At 36.9% G+C, this 8,280-nt stretch overlaps 1 long non-coding RNA gene across 1 annotated transcript; it reads left to right on the top strand.

Moving 5' to 3' along the window:
- The first annotated feature begins 2,962 nt into the window (after positions 1-2,962).
- LOC117111784 lies at positions 2,963-7,149 on the top strand. Its single transcript, XR_004445919.1, has 2 exons — positions 2,963-6,434; positions 6,507-7,149. It is a non-coding gene; the product is annotated as an uncharacterized LOC117111784 (long non-coding RNA).
- Positions 7,150-8,280: the final 1,131 nt, after the last annotated feature.

The raw sequence follows: 8,280 nt of genomic DNA, 5'->3' as shown, positions 1-8,280 counted from the left end.
ACCAAAGTGTACACTTCCGTCTTCAGAATAAATTTTAGAGACATGGATTTCTGTAAAAACCTGTGAACAACTAAAAAATTGGGACTTCTAGATGGCTGGAAATGGCTGGAATGGGAAAACTAGGCCTATTTTTTTTTCTTTTCATCCTGCTGCCCGACGAGTTTTGGCCGATGGTGGGGGGGCTTGACCAAACCGATGGGGGGCTTAAGCCCCCCTGCTCCCTGGCGCCGCCACTGCAAGGTGGTATTGCTAGATGACTTGTTACGCTTTCAGCAAATTTACTAGACTTGTCAGGAGACCACTTTGATTACCAAACCTATTTTCACATGGTCGAAACATCAGTTCTGCTTTGTGAAGGATGTAAGAGTATAATTTTCAGCAAGGACAAGGCATCCCTCCTTGTATTCTTTCAACTTTGTTAGTTTGCTGTATACACTATTTAATGTTCATTTTCAATTCTCTCCAAACAAGTTGGACAATGTTTATCATGTTTTCGAACTTGATGAATACAGTAGCCAGCAAAAGATGGTAAAGGCTCTGCATTTCAGCATCTTTAAGCAAAGGTTTGGATTAAAAATCTTTATCAATTGTTAATTCGGCAAATGTTTCTTGCCAGCAGGGAGGTGGTGTTTGACTAAGGAATCATCCTCTTGGTAACCCATTGTTGATGAAGATTTTAGAAAATGGACTACCGTAATTATCTTTATAGCTTGCTTGAACTCTAATGCTGATAATACTGGATTCCTCATTCTGACACACTCAAAGACTCCTGGGTAAACCTTGATGTCAGAATGAAGCTGTATCCATTTCCTAGGAGCTCCTCTTGAACCGCCAGCTTTAAAGTTGTTGTTCAGACTACACCTGTTTGAACTGGATGCCAATTTCAATTTACTATAAGCATGTTTATTGGTTTTACTTTATGCCATCACTGGATGCCTTCATGACATAGTATCAAACCACTTGTTACAGAAGTCTAAAAAGCAAGCAGTTGATACCATTTTCTGAAAGTTGGATGGCTTTGCACAAGATTCACTTAATGTTGCAGCTAGCTTCAAATCGTTACCCTTCAGAAAGGATACAAGTCCCTTTACAGGTTGAACACTTACAGTTTTTGAACTAAACTTGAATTTCATGACTATGTCTTTAGACCTACTTAATGTGAGATGTTTCCCATTAACCAATGCTGCCTTCAGGTTTTTGATATGTGGAACATTGCATGAAATACTGTATGCTTTCCAGGTTCACAAGGTGGAAAAAGTTTTAGCTCATTTTATTGTTCATCTACTGTAGTGAATAAACTTCATGAAATTAGCTTTCCCAGTCCGATGATGAAATTGTCTTGTTGGGAAACTGACAGTGCTTTGAAGAAATTATACCAAAATGTCTTCACATGGCTCCATTTGAACTATTTCCTGTGCTTTTCTGGTCTAAGTTATGACTATGGCAAGAGCCAATCAGCATTTAGTATGTTGACATCCCCACGAAAACAGCTAAAGCTAACACCATACTGAAACCCAGCTTGCAGAGACATCTCATCAAGAGTCAAAGAACACGCCTCTTTTTAAATTTCATCATGTCTACTTCATCAAGCTAAACAAATCTCTTCTACTGAAAGTACGAAGATGGTAATGTTTGATTTTTCTGAAGCAACTGACAGCCTGTAACCCACGTACAAGCAAATTTTAACTGTAAAGCTTTCTTCACAGTAACCACTAAGTACCACATCTACTTTCTTTACTTTACATCCTTAGCTGAATCAAAGCATTTTTTTCTGATAAGTACTTTTTCTCTTCTCTCTTGCAAAAGTGTTCTTGAGTTGGGCAAGGAGGTTTATCTTCCATCATTTTGATGTCTGGTTTAAAAGTTGTTAAAGAGTTCAGTCTTTTCAGGAAACCACTAATCCACTAACTTCTGAAAGGTCAGTGTCAACAACCAAGTTGGATGTTTCTATGAATGCAAGCCATAAATAATTAAAATTAGTAACATGAAAGATCTAAAATTTACAATCTTTATCTACAGCTCAGCATAGCAACAGCATAACAACAGGCAGAAAAAAAATTTGCCACCAGGAATTGTCAATAACTAGCAAACTTTCGTTATCTTGTTCAAGAACCAATCTGCCGAAAGTTTCAGTTTTCTGACTTTCTTGCACAAGCATTCAAAACCCGAGTGCGAGAACCCGAATCAAGCACCAGAACTGAATGTATTTACTACCATTTTTTTTTAAATGTGATTATATTCTATATTATATTTTAGCATTTCTTTGCCTCAATCAGTTTGTGGTTTGGTGACGGTGATATTCCGTCAACTTATTAAGTTACGGTAACTAATGAAGATTATGGACAGAGTTTAACTTGTGTAATGAGCCTTGAGACTCCTTAATTTCAATAGCAAAAACTTACCAAATCAACATACAAATACAGGTACTGTTTAGATTAGGGAACAGAGCACAATTTAACATCTACGTCCAGTCAAATTGGGGTCGCCAGTCGTTCGCCCCTAATTTTTCTCTACCCAAATGCTTTCCAACTTTTCTAATTAACATATCAAGGCAAGAGTTGATCAGCATTTAGAATGATAACTTTGGGAAGAAAACTAATTAACTGTTAAATATAGGTTAGTTGTAGTTGACTTTTAATGATTAGTATAACACAGTTCCTTTTAGTACACTGCAAACTTTTATTCACACAAACTGTACGTGGGTTACAATCAGCTAAACTCCAGGTTTCAGATGTTAGAGAACCCTTTTTGAGTGGAGTCAGCTCGGCTCTGTACTTTCTTCTGTGTACTCCTAACTACTAAATTGAATATAACTACTCACTCAGTGATATGGGGGTGTTTGCCTATAATTATACTTTAGGTAATGGGGGTGTGTCTCAAGTAAGTCACCCCATACTTTTAGAGTTTCTGATTGGATCAAAGAGAAATTCTTTTTCTATGATTTAGTAACTTGTTTACCAAAAACTGCTAATTAAGATGTATCACAAATTTCAGAGCTTAGGCTCAAAACTGACAATCATAAATTCATAGTGTGAGAAACTGACTAGGGTAAAGTTATACAACGTCCAGTTATATTATAAGATTATCTGTATACTCAAGTTGACCATTAAAACTGTCAAACCAATTTAAGGCATTTATCATGTGAAGGATATCGATTCCAATGGTTATGCAAGTTATACCATTAAACCTTAATAACATTACATAACATATCAGGCAAGAGCCAATCAGCATTATTTATGTTAACCAATTTCATACAAGGGTAAATTGAGTGATATAGACTACCAATTTTGTTAAATTACTGCTCGATTTCCTCTTGGTATTCTTTGTGTTTCTTAGACTCGTCATAATCTTCTGATTCGGTTTATAGTTTCTTTCGCTTCTTGGGGAGGAGAAGCACCTGTTCGCCCTGAGATGTGAGTCGGCTGTCAGCTGTTCTTGGGCAATATCTTCCAGCAAGGAGCATGATCCCAGTGACTAATTTCAGGCAGCACTGCTAGGATGCTAGCCTATCTCCTTCCTGGACTGGTAGTTGAGTGGGCACCTCGTCCGGTTTCTTCTCCTTCTGTTGGTTCCAGTGCTCGTGAAGGTCCACTTCAGATTTTGATTTGAAACTCCCACCGCAAAATTAACGGAAGCTTCTGAGATGTCTCTCATTCCTGTGATGTTGGAGTGGTGAAGCCAACGGAAATTTGGCACAACACTTCTTGCATTAGAACATGGCTGTTAAATATCATTGGGGACTCAGTCATTACAAATTGGTAAGGGTGTGGATGCTGCCTTTTCCTCTGAGGATATCTGGTCACAGTTCCGTCTGGGAGGCATTATCGCACACCCGTTCATCTACGGCATGGTTGGCAGAGACCGGAGAATCAGGTTCATTAAATTTTGGTACTGAGAGCTCAGGTTCATTAAGTTTTGGTGCAGAGAGTTGGAATTTTCATTAATTGCCGATAATAGATCCTTCTGAGGACACAGTTGAGAAGTTGTAGAGGCGCTTTTTTAGTATTGAATATTTCAGAATTTCCGTATTTGGTTTTCTGCACTCGAGTGGCGTCGGCTGAGGTTTGACAGTGAGCCTCGTATGGATTAGCTACATCAATGAGGTATGCGTGACTAGCCTTCCTGTCTATAGCGATGAAGTCTGGACGGTAGTTTCCGGCAGGTGTATAGATTAAAGACTCGGCGATAACCTTAAACAATTAATGCCAAATTGTACCGTATATTATCTTTCCATGGTATTATACCTCCATGCACCAACACAGGAAATAAACTCACCAGTGTATTCAAGTAGTATGGAACACCGGAATAAATATTGTACAGTATGTAGGCCTACTATCAGTAGGCTCCTGTATGTAAATTACAAGACATGATATTAATTTTAAAGTACATCAAAACGCTACAATTCAAGTTCGGTATATCTCGTAGGCGGTATTCAAGTTGTTATTATTTAAAGCAGGGGTTCTCAACTATATCGCAACAGGGGCAAAATTGTTGATTGAATAAATTTTAAGGGCCAGGGCAAGGTGTACTATTGTAACCGTGGGGTTTTAGATGCCTTTCCCCTTGCCGGTTACTTGTTCCCAATAGTCTATGTGGCAGGGTGTCTCACACAGTAAAGCACAGAAACGAAGGTCCAATCAAAGTATAGTTTAGTTTGTGTATTTAATCAAGGAGTGTTCTATATCTACTCCACAACAATTCTCCAATAATTCTAATAATGTTCTCCCTTCTCTCTCATTGCTCTCTATTTTTAAGGGAAGCTAGTCACCATGGTAACCACCAAGGTGGGGTGATCATACTTGCACTAGATTAATGGGTGTTCTGACCCTCCTTGCTCTAGATTGGAATGTTAGTGGTTGGCCATGATGCCGTCACTTATCATATTAGTTTTGTGACTTGACATTGCTTTACGTAAGTGCAAGAGTGTATATTTTATAGATATTTAAATTTAAAGTACAATTCCTTAGCAAGGTTACACATGGTGCGTGGGGTTTGAGAGGGGGTGTTCCCCTTCCAGAATTGGATTTTGTTCATAATGTATTAAAAGTACTTACCTTCTCCTTGGTCCAGAGACACTGCTTTGGGTTTCCAAAGCAAACATCAGCGGGCCACTGTTCTTGTTTATTTTCAGGATCAGACCACTTAATATAGCCGCCACTGTTTAAACCTTTCATAACACTGGGGATTATTCTCCGCAGTGTCTTCACATTCAAAGTGGATACCGGTGCCGGCAAAACTGGGAGAATTATTGGTGCTTTAAGTTTCACAAGCACAGCACAGATCTGTCCACGTTTCTGAGATTCTTAGCTTTCTGAAATGTCTTTGGACAGCATATTCTGGAGCATGGCCAAGCCTTTGAAACCGAGAAACCCGGTGTCTGTTGTGTATACCACCATTATCTGTATAGCCTTTCCTTTCGATCTACCTACAGTATAGTAAAAACAAGAATGCATAACATAATAGTTGTCGTAATACATAAAACGAAGTAATGCAGTAATAAAACAACTACACATCACCTCAATAAAGGTAGATTTAGACAATTTAAGAATAAATAATAAAGCTTTGAGTGTGCACCTAAAATGAGTGGGCCAAAGGTCAAACAACCCCTATTAAAGGAAGACTTATTTTTTTCTTTCATTGCATCACAACAACTGCAGCAGTCTCGACATGAGAACAAAATAATTCGACCTAATATTTTGACACCTTTTGAGCAGTAAACCAGAATAGCACTGTTGTAGTTGTCGTTTAACTTATTCAAAACTGGGGAGCATTTACAGGTATTCATAGTTCAATCGATTTATAATAAAATATATTTCAATTACACTACTTGGATATCAAAAGCTCAACTTTTTGACGGGTTAGCCAATTTTATAATAAGGGTAATACAGAAACATACCCAGTTGATCATAATATTATGGTTATTAAATTCTATAGTTTAAATTATTGAGATTCCAGTGTAATTATAAATTGTAAGTTAAAATACATATCTTAAAAAATATTATTATTATTACTGTTATTATTATTATTATTGTTATTATTATTATATTAGTATCAAAACAGTTATTTTGTATTTCTCTCTATATAGTGAGAGCTCATCTTATTAACTACAATTTTCTACCAATAGCATATATACTGTAGTACGCAGAAACTCCAAAATCCGAGATTTGAATAAAAATTTGAAAACTCCGATTTCGGAGGTTTGAATAAAAGTTTGAAAGCACTGATTTCGTTAGTACGCAGAACCTCCGAAATTCAAGGTTTGAATAAAAGTTTGAAAAATCGGATTTTGGAGTTTTCGCGTATAGTACACAGAAACTCCAGTTGGAGGTTTGAATAAAAGTTTAAAAACTCTGATTTTCGAGGTTGCGCGTATAGTACGCAGAAACTGCAAAATCGGAGGTTTCAATAAAAGTTTTAAAACTCCGATTTTGGAGGTTTGGCTTATAGAACTCAGAACCTCTGAAATCGGAGATTTGTTTAAAAGTTTGAAAACTCTGATTTTGGAGGTTTCGCATACCTATAGTAGGCTTACGCAAAACCTCCAAAATCGGAGGTTTGAATTAAAGTAAAACTGGAGTAAAACTCCAGTTGGAGTTTTGAATAAAAGTTTGAATCCGAGGTTTGAATAAAAGTTTGAAAACTCCAATTTCGGAGGCTTTGCGTATAGTACGCAAAACCTCCGAAATCGGAGGGTTGGATAAAACTTTTGCTCTCTCTATATAGAGAGCTTGTTTAATTAATAGTACAAACTCTGAAATTGGAGGTAGATTTCAGTATTAATATCAGCATTTAGGCATGCTGATTTTACATCCATTTGGTGTACAGTGAGGTTTGCTGTGCAGCAACTTGCATCTAATTGAGGACATGTTGGCTGTAAGTGAGAATGTGTCATGGTAATCAATACCTTCTACTTGACTAAATCGCTTAGTGATATATCTTGCTTTGTATGTCTGGGTACCTTCAGCAGGGGCGTAGGCTGGGGGGAGGGGTGCACTGTACTGCAACAAAAAATTTGCAGGGCAGCAAGTAGAACTTTATTAGGCCAACAAAAATACACATATAAGCCTATGATTTGCCTAGTCGTAAAACAAAATAGAAACTCATTTTTTATCCCAAATGTGAATAAACACTACAATAATACGAAAAATATTCAGTGTATTGTTTTTCTTCCTTATTGTTTACATGATACCGTCATTTCTTTTCACTAGGCGAATTCGCCCAAAATGCGATTTTGAAGTTCTTTACTGCGCATGCTTATAACTGAGCAAAAATTCATGATTTGCACTATTAGCCAGTGGATTGCGACATTAAAACTGACTCTGGTATCTACACAGGAGAAAAATGTCCAATAAACGCTAAAAATGTTATCACAATCTTGTTTGTCCTCCTCACCCGCCCCTAACAAAAAAGCTAAAAAAAAGTTTAAAAATTTGAGTGAGTGAATTGATCTTTATTTAAAGTTGTCTAAAGTTGTTGTCTGATGTAAGATATTGCCATTCTAGGCCTACATTCATTGCAAAATGTCAACTGTGGGTTATTTTTATTCCATCTAATGAAAATACTGAAAAAAAAAAACTTTTTCCACATGCCCCTTTTTACCATTTAAAAAATTATTTTTTTAAGCCTTATTCTTAAGCTTTGATGAAAAACTTGGTTAATGAGATAAAAAGATAGCGATTTTTGGATATGTCTGCCATACTTGAAGATTCGATACATGAAGCTGAAAGTCTACTGCACAAAATCGAACAAGCTGAAACAACCGAATAAAATAAATGAAATACGATGACTATTTACCACAAATGAACAAATTCCATTTTATTTCATGTCATCTCCCTCACGACCTTCTTGCCATACCTCATGACTTCTTAACTGTACCTCATGTACATATCTCATATAATTAACAAACTCAAATTTTTTCTCCCTTTTTTTTTAGTGTGGTTTTAAAACTTTTTGAAGAGGCCCCCTTTTTTGTTAGACCATTATCTATGAGTTCTTTTATCCCACTCAATTCTAATCTGAGTCTTTTTTCTGAAACATGTTTTCGGGATTTCAAGGCATCAAATAAATATTTACAACCAGTGAAGCAGACAATTGGTTAGAGATCAGGGTCAGGTTTTCCACTCAATAATTCTCCGAGAAAGGTACATACAAAAATACTTGAGTCAATACCCTCAGCCATAGCTAGTTTCTCAGCAGCCAACATGCTGCGCGAACCACCTTACAATTTTTTTTAAAGAATTCCACCAAATTGGCGAGAACTTCCCGGACGGACTGGCAAGC

This window comes from Anneissia japonica, unplaced genomic scaffold (assembly GCF_011630105.1).
Source record: "Anneissia japonica isolate Jap-2015-1 unplaced genomic scaffold, ASM1163010v1 scaffold287758_len931624_cov196, whole genome shotgun sequence".
Taxonomy (NCBI): Eukaryota; Metazoa; Echinodermata; class Crinoidea; order Comatulida; family Comatulidae; genus Anneissia; species Anneissia japonica.
This window is presented reverse-complemented; position numbering and strand designations above follow the sequence as displayed.